General features: G+C 35.2%; 1 non-coding gene across 1 annotated transcript; it reads left to right on the top strand.

Annotated features, from left to right (window-relative positions):
• Positions 1–502: 502 nt before the first annotated feature.
• On the top strand, positions 503–609 carry LOC124888215. Its single transcript, XR_007046347.1, has one exon. It is a non-coding gene; the product is annotated as a small nucleolar RNA R71 (small nucleolar RNA).
• The last annotated feature ends 21,256 nt before the right edge of the window (positions 610–21,865 follow it).

The following is a 21,865-nucleotide window of genomic DNA, read 5'->3' as shown; positions in this document are numbered from 1 at the left end:
TTGATTTCCACTCCATGAGAAATTAGGGCGGTTCCTCTAATTTGGATTATACATATTGCCAAAATTTTGTTGACCCTGATGATTTACATTCCCTACGTAGTTTACTGAATCTGGATTAATAGAACATGCATTTGTTTTATGCTTACTGCTTCCACAAACTTCACACCATGAATATACCTGCTGAACTACATTTGTTATGGCTGCTGGTTATGTTGTACCCAACTTTAAGTTGTTAATCTGAGTAGTCATATGGCTATGTATTATTACAATCTGTGCTTCTAATGCAGTGAACTGATCAACCTCCAAAACCCCTGCAACCTTCTTGGGAGCATTCCTTGAGTTTGCATGCCAATCAGGATTTCCTTGTACAATTCGATTCAGCAAGGTATACAATTCTTCATATGTTTTCTTCAAAGCTTGACCCCCTGCTATTGAATCTAAGAAAATCTTTGTATTACACTCAAGGGCTTCTATAAATGTATGCACCAAAATATCATTCGATTAATGGTGATGAGGACAACTTCTGAGCATGCCCTTGAATCTCTCCCAAGCTTGGTAGAGATTTTCTCTATCTTTCTGTCTGAAACTCAATATTTGACTCCTTAATCGTGCAGTTTTCTTAGATGGAAAAAATTGAATGAGAAACCTTCAAGCACATTCTTCCTATGAATTGATGGATTGGTGTGGTTCAGCAAGTAGCCATCTCTTTACTTCCCCCAGTAGAGAAAAGAGAAAGAGTGACAATCTGACATAATCAGTATTCACATCACTAGGAATATATGTGTTGCTTATCTCCATGAAGGTTTGTAAGTGCTGCTGGCGATCCTCCTGTGAAAGCCCCTAAAATTCTTCCGCAGATCTCAATAATTGCACCATATTTTGTTTCAATTCCCATCGACCTCCTGGTTTAGGCTTCAGAATATTGTTAGTCACAAGGTGCATAAGTGGGATTGCCACTTCTCAAACAGGACTTGCTACTGGTTGAATAGGAACAACTGGAAGAGCAAGAGCTAGAATATTTCCAATATTTGGATCAGTAACTACAGGATCGCGTATTTCCGCCATTGATCCCTGTTGAGTGTAGCATTGAACTCTTCGTCTCTGATGAAAAATCACTTCTGGTTCTGCAAAGGGCTCTTCTAAATCTATGTCCCTCGCCAGTCCAATGTTCAGCTAAACCTGCAAAAATTCAGCCGCTAAGATCAAGTTGTTAACACTTAAACTTATGGTCAAAAACTAAAAATTAAAGCAATTTACTAATTCTATTTGATCCCCGGCAACGGCGCCAAAAACTTGTTGCGTCTCTATGCACACGCAAGTGTACGTGATCGTGTAAGTAATATAATGACTTGGACAGTTAGATATTGTTCCCTCGAGGATCAATAAACTAGAAATTTATTCAAGATTTAGTTCAAGACAATTGAATATTAAGTGTTTAATGGTATCATGATTAAGATGATTCTGTAAATAAAATGTAAATTATTGAAAAAGAAATAATAAATGATGGCTAAAGCAAAGTAAGCAACGGTTGTAATAATAACGAGGCAGATTCCAGGGTTGAGGTATTTTGAACAATCATACAATTCTCTATTCTTTTCACAGTCTAATTGGTTATTGGGTTGATGGTTCGTAAGGGTTATGCCACGATCCTGGTCTGCCGACCTCAAATCTTCTATCTATTGAATGTTGTAACTACAACTCTCGCAGAGTTACAACAAATCTTCTAGATTCATGAAGTTGTCTTCTTGCAAGTAAACCAAGCAAGGCTTCTAGGTATATCTCTATCCTAGATGCTAATTCAAATCCCTTATTTTATAAAAGAATAAGAACCTTGCTCCCTAATTTTTTCGTTCTATCCTATGATTCTCCTCCCAGATTCACATAGAAATATAAATTTATTCTAATGGTGGCCAATTATTAAAATAGTAAGCTCAAAAAACTAAGAACAACCCATATGATAATCCAAAAAGAAACTATGAATAAGAATATTAAAGAGTACTCATGTTTTTAGACTCAACCCTAGAAATTGGGTGTTTAGCTACTCATGCTTGAATTCATCATCCAAAATAAGTAACAAACATACCCAAATTAATCCTTCGAATAAAGAAATTCAAAATAATGTTACCCTAAAAGAAAGAAATTTATATTTTTTCGCCGCTACTCTGCTTGACAAAAGTCCCCCCATTATCTTGGATTTTTCTTTTTATAGCTGGGACAAAACACATAAAATATTCCCCATTTATCCACCTGGCGCGTCGTTCCATGACTTCGATTTCTATTTTCCATTAAAATCTAGTAAATCGCAAAGCTCAAGTATTCTCTGACCATTGTAAAATGCACCCTCACCGCGACGCGCCACTATTGCGGTGAGCCACTAATTAGGATGATCGCAAAATAATCATCCTCCACGATGCGCTAAACCTTCACGTCGCCAAATCTGATAAACCAAACTTCTCTTCAACGCGGTAGTTTCGCGAACCTTCACTGGAATTTGACCATTGCTATTTTGTTGATCCTCACAATGCGGAGTGTCTTCAAATGAGGATTCCTACTTTCCAACTTCCCTTTTTCAGCTTAACTTCAGTCCCTTGCATTCCATCACCACTTCATATCCTTGTTGTATCCAATTATGCATAATTCTTCATTACTTTGAACCTGAAAGTACTAATCATATCCATTAGGCACAAAATGGAATAAAAGTTGAATTATACTTAAGAATTCATACAAAAGTTCTTGAACTAAGTCCAAGTCTGTGTGCGTATTGGTGCTTTGAGCTTATAAATATGCCCAAGATCAACAACCCATCGGCAATCTACTCTGAATAGTCATTGATCAAATTTGTTAGTATTTTGGTGCCTCGTCCAAGATGTTGAACACTTCAAATGGGCAATTCTTCCGTTCTCTCGAACTGACAGGCTTCACTTTTTCTTTTTCTTTGAAAGCAGTTGATGGATTATCAATTGTGATATTATGGTCTTTAATAGTAGCTTCTATGGTGAAATCCACCTAGAAATCCAGGATTGTCAATGCTAATTACAGATATATAATAGATTTTCTATCTGTTGCAATAGATGAGTCTTATGTTTCTACAGATGGATCATCTATTGGGACAAATTCGAATAAGTAGAATAGAGCGGTATGATAATTTCGAACAGATTACCCATCTGTTTCAACATAAGACTTATCTATTGGTACAAATTAAAATAGTATAAAAACCTATTTGATTTGCTGAAACAGACGGACATACGTTGCAACAGATAACAAATCTGATGCAATAGGTTAGATAATAGTTGCAACAGATGTATATATATATTTGATAATTTTCAGCAAATGTATCATCTGTTTAAATAGGTATGTGTTTGTTTGTTTGTTGGAACAGATGATATACATTCACTTTCTTCAGCTCATGCTGCTTTTCTGTGGCCCTTGTAAATTGAACAACAATGTAAGACAAAGATAGAGGATTTGCAATTTTGCTTTTTTTTATGCTTGATGATGCCCTGAAAATATCTTTCCTTCTCTTCTTAGCCACCTTGATCTCTAGTGGAGTATATGGATATGAAATCCTCTTTGATGGAATGACACCCCTCTTGGATGTCATTTCCTTTAAAGAAGCAGTTAGTTTATTAATAGCATTAATCACTCTATCATGTTTTGCCTTGCAATCTTTCCATTTGCATGCAGAACATTCACTAGAAGTGGCAAAATCTATATAACCAGTATGATCATAATCATACTGGTTTGTTGTTTCAAAAACTGTAAGAGGATCATTATTAGCCCCAACAGCAGCACCACTACCACTACCATCATCAACAATAACAAGCCCACCCTTCAAAATTATTTTTTTGTGATGGTTGTTGCTCCAAACAATTCCATTTTTATTCTATCAACGACCTTAGGGTCCGACAAAGTTTGCACAGATCGTAAAGTAAGAAAAAATGACATCTTCACCTCTCAATTGGTCGAAACAAGACACGGATGGACAATCTAAAATAAATCAATACATATATTAGAATGATGATGAAATCATTTAAGATAATCATTAATTAAAACAAAAACTTGATTAGAATTGCTTCCTTCGAAGAATTGAAAACAAAAACTTGATTTTATATTTTTATCAATTTTGACCAATAACCATCTCACGATTCTTGGACAGGAAACTTCTTCCTGGTAGTTCACTTGTTGTTTCAAATAAGGAATGGCTTCAAATGCCCAAGCCTATAACATAATGAAAATAAATCAAAAGAAATATTGAATTAAAAAATAAATAATTACATAATAAAAGAAATATTTACCATGAAAGCCCATGGAAAGCCATACAAGTTGACTACATTTGGCGTTAATGGAGTCAACAAATATTTGATAGTCATCTTGAAGCTTTCATAACCCCAAGGATAGCTGTTAAATGCCTAAAGATCCTTGGAGAGATTTATTAAACCGAGGCTTATGTTATTGTTAACGTCTCACGCACAAAGAATATTATGTACAAACCAAACCAAGCACAATGATTGCTTGTGCTTCTTTTAAAATATTTTACCTTTCAATGCTTTAATCAAATTTTTGTTTTTAAAGCTTGGACCAACAATGGACACCAGGTCATCGCGGTCACTCAACTTGCCTTTGCCTTTTTTGGGTGTACGGGATAGTTTTTTTAGATTAGAGTAGGTATAACTTGAGAAGGAAGAGGAGGATAACATTTTAGTCCGGTAGCTATGGCAAACTCCTTCCAACCAAAATAAATAGGCATGCCAAGTAATTTATCCACACTCCACCCATAATATCTTTGTTTTCATACATAAACCTACACTTGAGAAGATCATATACCATTTTTATCTAAAAACAAGCATTGTTGTCCTCCAGCAAATCAAGATATTTCCCAAAGCAGCTTTCTCTAAAATAAGAATCCAATTTTTGTTCTTAAAGTATTTTTTGAAGGCGTCGAAATATTTTCCCATGGTTGACTTAACAACGAAATCACCCGTTAAATCTGTGGCACCATCGCACTATTCTCATAGGATAACAATCAGTGCTGAAGGTTTTGACCAACTCTTCAGCGGAAAGGCTATTAGCATTTGGATCATCTCTTTTAAAATATTCCTCCTCCCCCTGTTCATTATCTTCTGCTCTTGATTGAGATAACACTTGTAAAGCAAGCTCATAGAGTGGTGGATGTAGCCTAGTTGCTTCACGTGTTCCTTTACTTGGACTTAATTCGATTTCTTTTCTTTTGGGAGTCATATTATCTTAAATTAATAGGAACATAAAATAGATTATAATTGATTAATGTATCGTTAAAAAAGGATAAAAATAAATCTAACATGCAAACAATAAAAATAACGATTCCAACCGATCACTCATATATTGCACCAGGTATGTTATCTGTTGCAACATATAACCGAACTGTTACAACGGATGAGTAAACCGTTGGAAATAATAAAAATAGATCATTCATTTGCTGTATTAGGTATGTTATCTATTGCAACATATAACCGACCTGTTGCAATAGATGAGTAAACCATTGGAAACAACAAAAATAGATCACTCATTTGTTGTATCAGGTATGTTATCTGTTGCAATATATAACCAACCTATTGTAATAGATGAGTAATTCATTGTAAACAATAAAAATAGATCACTGATCTATTATACTAGGAAGGTTATCTATTGCAACATATAACCAACTTGTTGCAATGGATGAGTAATCCATTGAAAATAATAAAAAATAGATCACTTATCTATTGCACCAGGTACGATATCTATTGCAGTATATAACCAACCTATTGCAATGGATAGTAATTCGTTGGAAACAATATAAACAGATCACTCATCTGTTGCATCGGGAAGGTTATCTATTGCAACATATAGCCAACTTATTGCAACGAATAGTAATCTGTTGGAAATAATAAAAATAGATCACTCATCTGTTGTACCAGGTGGGATATCTGTTGCAGCATATAACTAACTTATTACAACGGATGGGTAATTTGTTGGAAATAATAAAAATAGGCCACACATCTATTGTACCATATAGGTTATCTTTTGCAGCCTATAAACAACCTGTTGCAGCGGATAAGTAATTTGTTGGAAATAATTAAAATAGATCACTCGTCTGTTGCACCATGTAGGTTATTGTTGCATCCTATAAACAACCTATTGCAGCAATGAGTAATTTGTTGCAAAATGAGTTATTTGTTTGATTTTTTAAAAACAGAAAATTCTTCTATCGCAACAGATGAATGATCTGTTAGATTGTTCATCTGTTGTATCAGATTTTTATTATTGCATCAGATTTGCATCTGTTGAATCAGATGTTTCATCTATTATATCAAATGTTTCATCTGTTGCAACACCATTTTTACTAAGAAAAACAACAAATCAACCCAGCAACACTAACACAACACACATACACTAATAACATCAACGGTGACCAAAAATCACCAATAAATTGAATCAACAATTCGACAACAACAAGAAATGTAAAAAATTAGGGTTTTATTCAGTCCATATTTCAAATTTAAGCAAGAAATATTGAAATTGTTAACCAATACTAGAAAAGAAGTTGTCTCAAGTTCCTTAGTTTCTTCATAACTAAAAAGACATAAATTTTTACCTGTGAAAGAAGAAATGGAACGACGAAGAACTCGAAGTTGTTGTCACTGAAGAAGTCTTCACGTCGATTGATGATTGAAAGTCGAAAAGGAACTCGCACGACTATTTATTGCTGGAGGTTTAAGTCATCGAGGATTGAAGAGAGAAATTTTTCAGAACTATTGGTTAGGAGAGAGTTGAGAGAAGCTATCGAGAGAGAGAGGAGAGAGACTGGTTGATTTCGAGAGAAGAGGGGTAGGGGTTGGGTTGATTTGTATTTTTGAAAAGATTAGAAATTTTTGAAAATACTAATCAAGTCCACAATTAACTTAATTTGACCCTTTAAGTTGGTCAATGTTATCAATTCTTCATTCAAGACTTAAAGACACCTTTCCTTCAATTATCTCAAGTTAGTTTGTCCCTATCATCAAAATACGAAGCAATGATCACAGTCTTGCACATAAACTATTTTATTTATAATCTTCTCATTGAGTTCCAATTTAACAACTTCAATGCTTGGGGGTAAAGAGGATTTATCTGTATTATGTGTCGAATTTCGTATGGAGTGATAAAACTTGTTAGAAGTCCAAACCGGCCAATTGGTACTCTCGCTGCATTAAGGTATATTTGATTATAATCTATAATCTATATCTATATTTATAATCTATACCTATAATTTATATTTCTAATCTATAATCTATATCTATATCTATATCTATATCTATATCTATAATCTATACTCTATAATCTATAATCTATAATCTATATCTATAATCTATAATCTACAATCTATAATCTATATCTGTAATCTATAATCTATAATCTATATCTATAGCTATATCTATATCTATATCAACCAAGTAGTTCTATCCTGAAACATCTGTAAGGATTTAAAAGATTATATAAACTTAAACAATCTTATATATAATCCTATCATTCATTCAAGGACGTAGAACTTAATGATTTTCACATAAACAAATTACATAATTTAGTAAAGAATTACTTACTTGAATTCTCCATGGTTTTAGCGGAAGCATAGTAATTAGTGGAAGCAAACCAAGCTCAGAACGTATTGTTTCTCTCTCTCTCTCTTAACCTTACTTTTTAGAATAAAATATGATAGAGCTTATTCTTCTTTTGGCAGAGAGAGGACCCCTTTTATAACACGAGAGCAGACAGTTATGTTTTCACATTCCATCAACGTGATTTGTGGATATAATAATTATCCCACTAATAGCAGTTATCCTACTAACATACAGTAATTATCCTACTAGGAATCAGTAATTATCCTACTAACAGATTATTCAGTAGTTTAATCCTACTAGGTAACTTCCCCATACAAATTTAGGATTTAACTTATTCAATTATTATTAAACCAGCAAATAAATTAATTATGTGGGCCATAGAAATTTACATTCTCCCTCTTGGTACACACAATGTTAATTTAGTGGTTTAATATGTATGTCAATCATATTCACAATTAACGTTAAATCCAACATCATTTGTCATCATTAAATATATCAACTAAAATAAGTCATGGAGAGTTGTACGTCACTTTACTTGACATAATTCCTTCCATGTACTACAATATTAGTCTATTATCTAACATAACCTTTCAAATACATAATGGTTCCAACGCTAATACTTAGAATCCTTTATCTAAGTCAGAACCTGTCATCATCATTCATAATATTATGTATACAAGAGAAAACAGGTAACAACAGAAACATACATAATTGAGCTCACAGTGTCAATTACATAAACGCAATAAAGTCTTTACATGAAATCATTCATTGCTATCAATAAGACCCATCCTTTCAACATGTTCAATAAATATTTTGGGCGGTAATCCTTTCGCCAAAGGATCAGTAATCATAAGCTTGGTACTAATATGTTCAATTGACACTTTATGTTTCTGGACTTCTTCTTTAACCGAAAAGTATTTCAATTCCATATGCTTAGCACCTTCCGAATACTTATCATTTTTAGAGAAGAAAACTGTGGCAGTATTATCGCAATAAATTTTCAGTTGTCTAGCTTTATTGTCGACTAGTTCAAGTCCTGAAATAAAATTCTACAACCAATTAGCCTGGACTGTGGCCTCAAAGCATGCCACAAACTCAGCTTCCATAGTGGATGAAGCTATAACAAACTACTTCGAACTCTTCCATGATATTGCTCCTCCAGCTAACAGAAACAAATATCCAAATATGGATTTTCTTGTATCCACACAACTAGCATAATCTGAATCTGAATATCTAACCACATCTAGATGATCAGATCTTCTATAAGTGAGCATATGATCTTTCGTTCCTTATAAGTATCGCAACACTTTCTTTGTAGCCTTTTGATATTGGCCCAGCATCCCAATAGCAAAACTAATATTTGGTCTTGTACATGTTTAGGCATACATAAGACTCCCAACTATTGATGCATAAGGAATATCTTTCATTTTCTTTCATTCTAAGTCATTCCTTGGACATTGATTGAGACTAAACTTATCTCATTTTAGAATTGAAACGGGACTTGAAGAGCATTTTTCCATTCTAAATCTCTCTAATACTTTATGAATATAGGTTTTCTGAGACAATCCCAATAATCCTTGTGATCTATCTCAAAATACTTCTATTCTAATCACATAGGATGCCTTACCCATATCTTTCATTTCAAAGTTATTAGAGAGATATTTCTTGGTATCATACAACAAACCAAGATCATTAGTAGCTAGCAAGATGTCATCAACATGCAAGACTAACATAATAAACTTACTGTAATGCTCCAAAATCAGATCCCGAGATGTCGTACGGTGCTTACGAGTAGCCTTAAGCTAACCCTGTCTTCATACTACTAAGCCTAAATCTTATAATAATGGCAATATAGACATAAAGGTCATGCTAGAATATGGAAACTATATGAAATATTTGAGAATAATCTGAACATAGCATCTGAAACATCAAAAATGAAAATTTTGCATCAAAACTAGTAGTCTAACAAGCCTCTACTACTAATACTAGAGAGTCATTGGGATGAACCCCCAGCTAACTCTAACTGTCTATAAGGAAATACTAAATCTCATAAACTGATAAACTGCAAAATCTGAATGAATAAGTCCCCGAACTATGAGGACTCACCAACTTTTAGATGTAGATGGAGATTCTTAAACTACTCACGCTGCTCACACTGAGGACCTAAACCTACATTATGAGACAATGTAGCACATAGACATATATGTGGATCAGTACTTTGAGGATGTACTGAGTATATGGGGGTGATATACATAAGTAAAACATCATCTCATAATCATCATTTATAAAACAATGCATGCTAAATGTAAATGACTCACATAAGCTGAAATATCTGAAATACTGAGAAGTGTAGAAATAAAAAGCAAAACATACTTAATAAATTTTGTGAGCCATAACATTTAGTTCTAAAAGTTGTACTAAATTCTGTCTTTTAATCATACTGTCCAAGTTTAAAAGAGCTCACTCTAAATCTAAAATCTAAAAGCTAAAATCTAAAGTTATTATCATTCTGAGAAGCATATTTTGAATATAATTGTGATCCTTTACACTTAGTTTTCTAAAAGTATTTCTTTCCTTCTTTTACTTTGATTATCAGGGTTAGAAACATATATTTTTAATCTGCAGGGAGGTTCTCTTAACCGACATAAACCATGTGAGCTAACATGGAGTTCAACATCTCATACTCCTAAGGAAGAAACCTCACGTTAGGGAGAGGTGTCATACTTTTGCCAGGGAGTATAACCTGAGCTAAGTGATCACATCTGTAAGTATCATCCACATAGAAGTGGAAATAATCTGATAATATGTACCTACGTTGTCTACGTAGTTCTATGGAAGTAGGATGCGCTAAACCCACACTTCTCGTTCGGTGCTAAATACTACTCCCTTTTTATTTGTTATGCTCATTCTGTTGGAAATTCACTTTAAAAATAGCATAAGGGTTTATCTAAAATCAATTATGCATTAATCTGATAAAATCTATAATAATCTAAAAAGTGGATTCCAAAAACAAATCTGAGGATCAAAAGATCAAAACTTTATTGCAAATCTGATATAATCAGCTCATAAAGTTCTTGAAGCCTCATTTTTCTCAAAATCTCAACATATAAACTTGGGGATTAAAACCCATGTATCAAACTCATGTCAAATATCATAATATTTATGCTTGATAATGAAAAGAATGATAATTCATCTCAAAATCTAGAAATTACTGCAATAAGCATGAAAATATGAAAATAAACATGCAATTCAACCTATAATTCACTTGAAATCTTTTGATCTTGTAAATAGCAACATTGGGTATGAACCCTAATTTCAATTTCATGAAAAAAACATATAAAATCAAATAACTTTGAAATTTAAAACAAGTTTTGGGCACAAGGATGAAAGAATTATCCTTGTTCAAACCCCACATACCTTAATTGATGATCTTTGATGAAAGGCTCGAATCTTGGATTCCTATGGATGCTTTGGATATGAATTCTTAGCGTTCTTGTATTGGGAATCCTCAATCTTAACTTATCTTGAAGAGTTAAAGGAGGAATTCTTGAGTTTCTTGGTGAGGAAGTATGAGCCTTAGGGTTTTGTTTAAGAGAGAATGATGAATGGAGCATAAAGTGTTCTCAAATATGATAGATCTTCTATTTTGGGACGGATTGGGGGTTGGGTAATTTGCCAAAATGCCCCCTTTAAAATTTTAAACGGAAATGGAAAATGTATACTTTTCCCAATTTGGGTGGCCACCGCAATGCGCCACTATTGCGGTGGCTAACTGGAAATTGACGAATGAAAACTGGGCAGACTCCGCGACGCAGAGACATCGCAGTGCGCTTTTGGAATACCACTTTGGTGAATGGAGTGACGCACCATTATCGCACTAGACCTTTGGAAATTGACAACTGGGAAATTAGCCCTCTCCGTGATGTGCCAATATCGCGGAGGGCCACTGGAAAAACAACAATTGGGATTTGACACTGCTCTGCGGCGTGCTAAGGGTCTAAATGATGGTGTTTTACGACTGAGACTTAAAATAGCCATAAATTCTTACCCGGTTATTGGATTTAGGTGAATATTATATCGTTGGTAAGCTAATTCAATTTCCTACACCATGGAAAGTCCGAATCTACAGAATTCAACACGAAATAAATATCACTCATTCTAGAAGCTACTCCTTGTCATTTTCGAGATGAGTTTAGGCTAGAAAAAATTATGGGGTATTACAATATCTCCCCCTTGGAAACATTCGTTCTTGAATGTAGATAGTTAAGTTGGAATTTTTGAGGAATCTCAGAATATAAGATAGCATGCAAAACTGAAGTGAATTGAGCAACTGAATCTAAATCATTCTAAGCTTCTAAGTAATCTAGGAGCGCATGAACTTAAATGAGGACAACTATATTGTTGATTATATGAGTAGAAAAGAATTGAATCAAAGAAGAGCATTACCTTCGGCTACATCTGAGTTTGCAAAGAAAAGGTGAGGGTACTTGGCTCACATATCTGCTTTTGTTTCCCAAGTGGCACCCTCAACAAACTGATTCTGCCAAAGAACTTTGACCAAGGGAACTACTTTATTCCTTGGTCTACGGATTTGATGATCTAAAATCTCAACTGGAATCTCTTCGTAAGAAAAATTGTTCTAAATATCTGCGCTTTCTAATGGTACTACAACAGTGTAGTCATCTCTACTCTTGTTAAGCATAGAGACGTGAAACACAGGATGAACGGCTGACAAATCTGCAGGCAAATCAAGCTCATAAGCTACTTTTCCAACACGACTCATAATTCTGAAAAGGCCAACATATCGAGGACTAAGTTTCCCCTTATTTCCAAATCTTTTCACCCCTTCCATGGGTGAAATCTCTAGGTATACTAAACCACCAACCTCAAACTTGAGGTCCCTTCTTCTCACATCCGCATAGGATTTCTGATGACTCTAGGCTATTTTCAATCTTTTCCTAATCAACTTAACCCAAAGCGGCCTCACCCACCTCAAACCAACATATGGGTAATATACATCTCCTCCCACAAAGAGACTAAAACAAGGCCATCTGAATGCTAGAATGATAACTGTTATTATACGTGAACTCAATCAATGGAAAATGCTCATCCCAACTACCCTTGAAATCAAGAACACATGCCCTCAACATATCTTCTAGAGTTTGGATGGTCCTCTCTGCTTGACCATTTATCTGAGGGTAGAAAGATAAACTAAGATGGATATAGGTAGCAAAACTCTTCTAAACAACTCTCCAAAACTAGTAAGTAAACTGAGTACCCCTATCTGAGATGATAGACAAGATAATCCCATGCAATTAAACTATCTCTCGGATATACATCTTAGCATAATCCTCAACTGTATAGGACGTATGAAATGGTAAAAAATGCGCAGACTTAGTCAATTTGTCTATAATAACCCAAATCAAATCATGATGATGACATGAATGGGGTAAACCAGTCACAAAATCCATAATCACCTCTTCCCACTTCCAAGTGGGGATACAAAACTCTTGCAACGTACCACCTGGTCTTTGGTGCTCTACCTTAACCTATTGATAAGTTGCACACTTGGCTAAAAACTCTATTATATCTCTCTTTATACCGAATAACTCACACCATGCGCCTCAGCCATAATTCTCTATCTCAACTCATCAACACAAGGCACACACAATCTATTTTGATATCTCAATACGCCATCTCCCCCGTGGGAGAAAACCTCTACCCTTTGGTCTTTAACTGACTCTTTCAGTTTGACCAAACTATAATCCATATCTTTATTCTCCTTCACTTCCAAAACTAGGGAAGATTCGAAACTACTCTGAACCCAAACATTCCTTTCAGCTAAATCAACCAACGTAAGACCCAATCTAGCCAAACGGCAAACTTCTCGAGCAACTCTTTCTTATTATTCTCAACATGAGAAACACTTCCCATAGACAACCTAATAAGGTTGTTTGTCACTACATTGGCCTTGCGGGGATGATACACCACGCTCATATCATAATCCTTCAACAACTCCAACCACCTTATTTGATGGAGATTCAACTCCTTCTGAGTAAATACATACTACAAACTTTGGTGGTCTGTGAACACATCAACATGCACACCATACAGATAATGTCTCCAGATTTTCAAAGCAAACACCACAGCAGCTAATTCAATATCATGGGTTGGGTAATTCTTTTCATAAGGCTTCAAGTATCTAGAGGCATAGGCTATGACCTTATCTCTCTACATCAACACACAATCCAAACCAATTCTAAAGGCATCACAATAAATAACAAAGTTGTCTGTAGCATCAGGTAATGCTAGAACTGGGGCTAAAGTCAGTCGAGTCCTCAACTCCTGAAAACTCTTCTCGCAGGAATCTGACATAGGAAATTAACTTTCTTTTAGGTCAATCTAGACATAGGAGATGCGATAGAAGAGAAACCTTTAACAAAATGGCGGTAATAACTGGCTAGACATAAGAAACTTCTAATGTCTGATGGAGAGATAGGTCTAGGCAAATTTCATATGGGTTCTATCTTTTAGGGATCAACTCTAATACCCTCACTGGAAATAATATGACCGAGCAAGGCTACTGATCTTAGCCAAAATTCATATTTACTGATTTGGGCAAATAATTGATGGTCTATAAGAGTTTGCAAGACAACTTTAACATGATCTACATAGTTGTCCTCACTACGGGAATATACAAAGATATCATCTATGAATACTATGACAAACATGTCTAGATACTGTTTGAACACTCGATTCATGAGGTCCATGAAAGCTGCTGGGGCATTTGTTAGCTCAAAGGACATGACTAGAAACTTAAAATGACCATAACGGGTTTTAAAGGTTGTCTTTGGAATATCACATTCCCTTACTTTAAGCTGATAATAGCCGGATATAAGGTCTATCTTTGAGAAATAACTTGTACCTTGGATTTGATCAAATAAGTCATCAATTCTTGGAAGAGGATATTTGTTATTGACTGTAAATTTATTCAACTGGCGATAGTTAATAACATACGCAAAGAACCATCTTTATTTCGTACGAATAGGATGGGAGCTCCCTGTGGAGAAATACTAGGCCTGTTGAAGCCTTTATCTAGAAGATCTTTGAGTTGCTCCTTCAAATCCTTAAGCTCTGCGGGAGCTATACGATAAGGAGGTATAGAAATAGGTTGAGTATTTGGGAGAAGGTCAATATCGAATTCTATTTCCCTTCCGGGAGGTACTCTTGGGAGATCTTCTGGAAAAATATCAGAAAACTCATCGACCACTCGGACCGACTAAATTGTTGGAGTCTCAGACTTAGTGTCTTTAACTCAAACTAAATGGTAAATGCAACCTTTGGATATCAACTTTTTGGCCTTAAGGTAAGATATGAAATGACTATTGGGAGACACTGAATTACCTGACCATTGAAAGACTTGGCTCATCTGGAAACTAAAACTTCAACACTCGGGTACGACAATATATAGAAGCATAACAGGAATGAAGTCAAACCATACCTAAAATAAGATCAAAATCAACCATGTCTAACTCTATCAGGTCTGCTAACATGACTTTATGAAGGACAATGATAGGACACTTCTTATAAATTTGTTTGGCAATAACTGACTCACCTACTGGAGTAGAAACCAAGAAAGGCTCAGGGATCTTTTCAGAACTTATCTCAAAATTTACTGCAACTAATGGGGTCACATAAGAAAAACTTGACTAGGGTCTAACAACACATAAACATCAAGATAAAAGACACGAAGCATACCCATAACCACATCTGGTGAATCTTCATGCTCCTGGCAGGATGGTAAAGCATAGAACCGATTCTAGCGCTAACCACCACCATTACTGGATGATACACCCTGAGGAGTAGCTGGGCGACCTAAAGGAGCTGGTGCACTAGTAGCCTGAGTTTGGGGACGGTCATCTCTATTTCCTTGCTTAGCATGTGGACAATATCTAATGTTGTTACCCAACTTACCACATCCAAAACAACTTTTCTGGTCTGCCAAACACTCACCAGGATGATTCTTAGCATACTTAGTACACGTAGGATAATTGGGCCTACCACCCACACTACTCTGGGATCTGGACATAGAAAACTTATCCCACTGTTCTTGGCTCTTTCTGGGTGCAGGAGCACTGGCTCAAGAAGGTGTAGGCATAGATGAACGATTCTAAAACTGCGAATGATTTCCTTCTCCATACCTATTCTGACCATGGTCAAACTGCCCTGTTTTAGCCCTCTTATTTTCTCTTTATCTCTTTTATTCCCTTTTTTACCTTAATTTGCTAAGCGTGCATCATTAATCTAGGAAGATCCATATTCCAATGAGCATAGAAGTCCTACAATCCTTAACTACCAACCCAAACACACCGGTCACAAACTTACTCATGCTTGACCTAGGGTCAGCCATCTGTTCAGAGGCATACTTAGACAACTGATTGAACTTGAGGCAATACTCCTTCACAATTATTTAGCCCTGCCTCAGGTTCATGAACTCTTCTATCTTAGCTTCCCTCATCTCATATGGGAAGAACTTGTCTAAGAATGCATCCTAAAAAATTTGCCAAGTCATGGGAGTTGCATTCTCTCCTCTATTTTTCTTCCACATCACCACCCAATAATAAGCAACATCCTTCAGCCTATAGAATACCAATTCTACACTCTCCTCTTTAGAAACATGCATAATTCAGGCGATCTTTTGCACCTTATCATGATACAACTGCGGGTCCTCACCCGCCTTTGACCCAAAGAACTTGGGAGGGTTCATTCTCATAAAATCTCAGATTATGGATGTGGCTAAGTCCCCATCTTACTGAAGTGGGGCCGCATCCTGATAGTTACCCTAAATATTAGCTATCACAACATGGGATAGTGCCTGAAAGGCAGCCCAAAACTATATATGTGATACATTTTTATTCAAAGGATCTGCAGACTGAGGTGGCTGGTTATTATTTCTGCAGTCATTAGCTCGACAGGGAGGCATTTTCAACTGTCACGTAAAAGCATGAGTTAAAAGCAGATAGAGACACTATAAGTACGATAGATCATGAAAGAAAGAGATGATTTTCTAAGAACGTTCCATAGCCTCTTGCTCATAGATATGGTGCGCTTTACACCGATGATCAAGAATCTATGTAACGCAGCTTGTCTGACTCCCTAGGACTCTCTAAACCTTTGACTCTAATATCAAGTTTGTACTGCCCCAAATCTGATCCCGAGATGTCACACGGTGCTCAAGACTACGAGTAGCCTTAAGCGAACCTTGCCTGTATACTACTGAGCCTAAATCTTATAATAATGGAAATATAGACATAAAGGTCATGCAAGAATGTAGAAACTGTATGTAATATCTAAGAATAATCTGAACATAACATCTGAAACATCAAAACGGAAAAATCTGCATAAAAACTAGTAGTCTGACAAGCCTCTACTACAAATACTAGAGAGTCACTGGGACAAACCCCCAGCTAACTCGAACTTTCTAAAAGTAAATGTTGATTCTCATAAACTGATAAACTGCAAAATCTGAATGAATAAGTCCCCAAACTATGAGGACTCACCAACTGTCGGATGTAGATGGAGATGCTCGAACTACTCACGCTCCTAACACTGAGCACCTAAACCTATATTATGAGACAATGTAGCACATAGACGTATATGTGGATCAGTACTTTGAGGATTTACTGAGTATATGGGGGTGATATGCATAAGTAAAACATCATATCGTAATCATCATTTGTAAAATAATGCATGATAAATGTAAATGACTCACGTAAGCTGGAATATCTGAAATACTGAGATGTGTAGCAATAAGAAGCAAAACATACTTTATAAATCTTGTGAGCCATAATATTTAGTTCTAAAAGTTCTACTAAACTCTTTTTTTATATCATACTGTCCAAGTGTAAAAGAGCTCACTCTAATTCTAAAATCTGAAAGCTAAAATCTGAAGTTATTATCATTCTGAGAAACATATTTTGAATAAAACTGTGAGCCTTTACACTTCGTTTTCTAAAAGAATTTCTTTCCTTCTTTTACTTTGATTAGCAGGCTTTGAAACATATATTTTTAGTCTGCAGGAAGGTTATCTTAACTGACATAAACCATGTGAGCTAACATGAAGTCCAACGTCTTGTCCTCCTAAGAAAGAAACCTCACGTTGGGGAGAGGTGTCATACTCTTGTCAGGGAGTATAACCTGAGCTAAGTGATCACATCTGTAAGTATCATCCACATAGAAGTGGAAATAATTTGATAATCTGTACCTACGTTGTCTACGTAGTTCTATGGAAGTAGGATGCGCTAAACCCACACTTTCCGGTCGGTGCTAAATACTACTCCCTTTTTATATGTTATGCTCATTCTGTTAGAAATCCACTTTAAAACTAGCATAAGAGTTTATCTAAAACCAATTATGCATTAATCTGATAAAATCTATAATAATCTGAAAAGTGGATTTCAAAAATAAATCTGAGGATCAAAAGATCAAAACTTTATTGCAAATCTGATATAATTAGCTCATAAGGTGCTTAAAACATCATTTTTCTCAAAATCTCAACATATAAACTTGGGGCTTAAAACCCATGTATCAAACTCATGTCAAATATCATAATAATTATGCTTGATAATGAAAACAATGATAATTCATCTCAAAATCTAGAAACTACTGCACTAAGCATGAAAATATAAAAATAAACATGCAATTCAACCTATAATTCACTTGAAATCTCATGATCTTGTAAATGGCGACATTGGGTATGAACCCTAGTTTCAATTTCATGAAAAATCATATAAAATCAAATAACTTTAAAATTTAAAACAATTTTTGGACACAAGGATGAAAGAATTTTCCTTGTTCAAACCCCATATACCTTAATTGATGATCTTTGATGAAAGGCTCGAATCTTGGATTCTTATGGATGCTTTGGAGATGAATTCTTAGTGTTCTTATATTGGAAATCCTCAATCTTAATTTATCTTGGGGATTTAATGGAAAAAATTTTGAGTTTCTTGGAGAGGAAGTATGAGACTTAGGGTTTTGTTTAAGAGAGAATGACGAATGGAGCACAAAGTGCTCTCAAATATGATAGATCTTCTGTTTTTGGATGGATTGGGGGTTGGGTAATTTACCAAAATACCCCCTTTAAACTTTTAAATGAAACTGGAGAACGTATATTTTTTTCGATCTTAGTGGCCACCACGACGCACCACTATCGCGGTGGCTAACTAGAAATTGACGAATAAAAATTAGGCAGACTCCGCGATACGGTGACATCGCGGTGCCCCTTTGGAATGCCATTTTGGCAAATGACGCGACGCGCCATTATCGCATTGGACCTCTGGATATTGACAATAGGGAAATTGGCCCTCTCTGAGATACTCCAATATCGCGGAGGGCCACTGGAAAATGACAATTGGGATTTGACACTGCTCCGTGGCGCGCTAAGGGTCTAAATGACGGTGTTTTACGACTGGGACTTAAAATAGCCATAACTTCTTACCCGCTTATCGGATTTAGATGAATCTTATATCTTTGAAAATATAATTCAATTTCCTACGCCATGAAAAGTCCAAATCTACATAATTCCACACTAAATAAACATCACTCATTATAGAAGATACTTCTTATCATTTTTGGGATGAGTTTAGGATAGGAAAAATTGCGAGCTATTACACTTACTCCCACTAAACTTCAGATATATACACCGATCAATAATGTTTTTTTTAAATCCAAAGGTGACAATCATTTTATTAAACTTAAGATACCATTATCGGGAAGCTTGCTTAAGTTTGTGTATTGACTTCTTAAGTTTACACACCATGTGTTCCTTTTCTTTAATAGAAAACCCTTCATGTTGATTCATATAAACTTCCTCCACCAAATTTCCATTCAAAAAGGTTGTTTTCACATCCATTTAATGATGCTCTAAGTCATAATGAGCTACCAAGGGCATTATAATTTTGAGGGAATCTTTTCTAAAGACAGGTGAAAACGTCTCTTTATAATCAATGCCATCCTTTTCAGTGAAACCTTTGGCAACAAGTCTGGCCTTGTGACGTTCAATGTTGCCAGTTGAGTCGTGTTTGGTTTTAAAGACCTATTTACACCTAACTCTTTTGCAACCTTTGGGTAATTCAACAAGGTCCCAAACTTTATTTTGTTTCATAGATTTTAATTCATCTTTCATAACATTTATCCATTTATCAGAAGTGTTGCTTTCAATGGCTTGTGAAAATAAAACTGGATCATCATCAATTCCCAAGTCAGTTTCTGACTCATGTAGATATATGAAATAATCATCGAAAATAACAGATCTTTTTTGTCTTTGAGATCTTCTTGATGCTACTTCTTATGGTTCATCTACTATGGGTTCATCAATTATAACTTCATTGTGATTAGTAGAAACATTAATTTGTTGTTATTGTTGATTACTTTATTGTACAAAAGCTTCAGGAACAACAAATTTAAAAGAAGTACAGGGTAGAGGAATTCCCACTCTAACTTCTTTAATTTCCACATTACGTGGTTCTTCACTCTCGCCATTCTCAATGAACCTACTATTTCCAGTTTCAACTATTCTCGTACTATGATTAGGACAATAAAATCTATACCCCTTTGATTTTTCTGGATAACCCATGAAGAACCCACTAATTGTTCTTGAATCGAGTTTCTTTTCTTATGGATTGTATAGTCTAACTTCTGTCGGGCGACCCCAAACATGCAGGTGCCTCAAACTAGGTTTCCTACCAGTCCACAATTCAAAAGGTATCTTTGAAACTGCTTTACTGGGAACCCTATTTAGCAATTAAACGGCAGCCCTTAAAGCATACATCGATAACGAAGAAGGTAAAGTTGAATTACTTAACATACTCCTAACCATATCAATTAATGTATGATTATGCCTTTCTGCCACACCATTTTGTTGTGGTGTGCCAGGCATTGTATATTGAGCACATATGCCATGTTTTTTGAGGAATTTAGCAAATAGACCTGGGTGTTGTCCACTTTCATCATATCTTCCATAATATTCACCACCTCTATCAGACCTGATTATTTTTACCTTTCCATCTAGTTGTTTTTCAATCTCAGTAATAAATACCTCTAAGGCATTAATCGCTTGAGATTTTTCATGAAACAAATAGATATATCCATAATGTGAAAGATCATCAATAAAAGTGATAAAATATTTTTCTTTATTGAAAGATATGATATCAAAAGGGCCACAGATATAAATGTGTATAATTTTAAGAAGTTGTGTGCTTCTTGTGGCTCCTTTCTTTGTGTGTCTTATTTGTTCTTCTTTAATACAATATACATAAATGTTAAGGTCGTGTGCTTCTTGTGGCTCCTTTCTTTGTGTGTCTTATTTGTTCTTCTTTAATACAATATACATAAATGTTAAGGTCAGTAAAATCTAAATCTTGAAGAATTTCATTTTTAACTAATCTTTCCAGTCTTTCTTTAGATATGTGACCTAAACGTTTATGCCACACATAAGCGGATTGTTCATTCACCAAACTTTGTTTGGTTCCAACATTATGATGTAGAGTTTAGAGTGTTTCTGCAAACAGATTATCAAGATTCAATTTGTATAAGTTATCACAAAGAGTACCAATACCAATGAGATAATTATGTTTAAACAAACTAAAACATCCATTACCATAATTAAGGGAATATTCAGTCTTATCTAACTTAGACAAAGAAACTAAATTTCTCAAAAGAGAAGGAAAATAATAAGTTTCAACTAAATTTAAGTGACGCCTAGTATCGAGAATCAGACGATAAGTCTCGACAGCTTCAACTGGAGCCTTCAATCTATTCCTCATGTAAACAAATCTTTCATTCTTGTTTATGGTTTGGATTGTAAGGAATTCCTACATAGTATTAGAAACATGAACAGTACAACCAGAGTTGATCCACCAAGTATTATAAGGAACTTCAGTTAAATTTGATTCGAGATATGTAAAAGCACTAGGCTTACCTTTCTTCTCAAACCATGCCTTACGTTTTAGGCAATCTTTCTGAAAGTGTCCAGATTTTACAGAAATGACACTTATCATTCTTCTTTCCTTTCTTACGTACTTGAGATGAGGACTCATTAACATTAAGTTGTTTCTGTTGTCCCTTACCATGCTTCTTTCCTTTCTTTTCAACTCCTTGATGATTTACAAAATTAATGGAGTGGGTTTCTTGATTCTTCAACCTTGTTTCCTCTTGAACTATCATACCATGCAATCCATGCACGTTCTATT

The sequence above is a fragment of the Capsicum annuum genome, chromosome 10, assembly GCF_002878395.1.
Source record: "Capsicum annuum cultivar UCD-10X-F1 chromosome 10, UCD10Xv1.1, whole genome shotgun sequence".
NCBI classification, from domain to species: Eukaryota; Viridiplantae; Streptophyta; class Magnoliopsida; order Solanales; family Solanaceae; genus Capsicum; species Capsicum annuum.
Note: the sequence above shows the minus strand (reverse complement) of the source record. Positions and strands in the feature narration are given on the sequence as shown.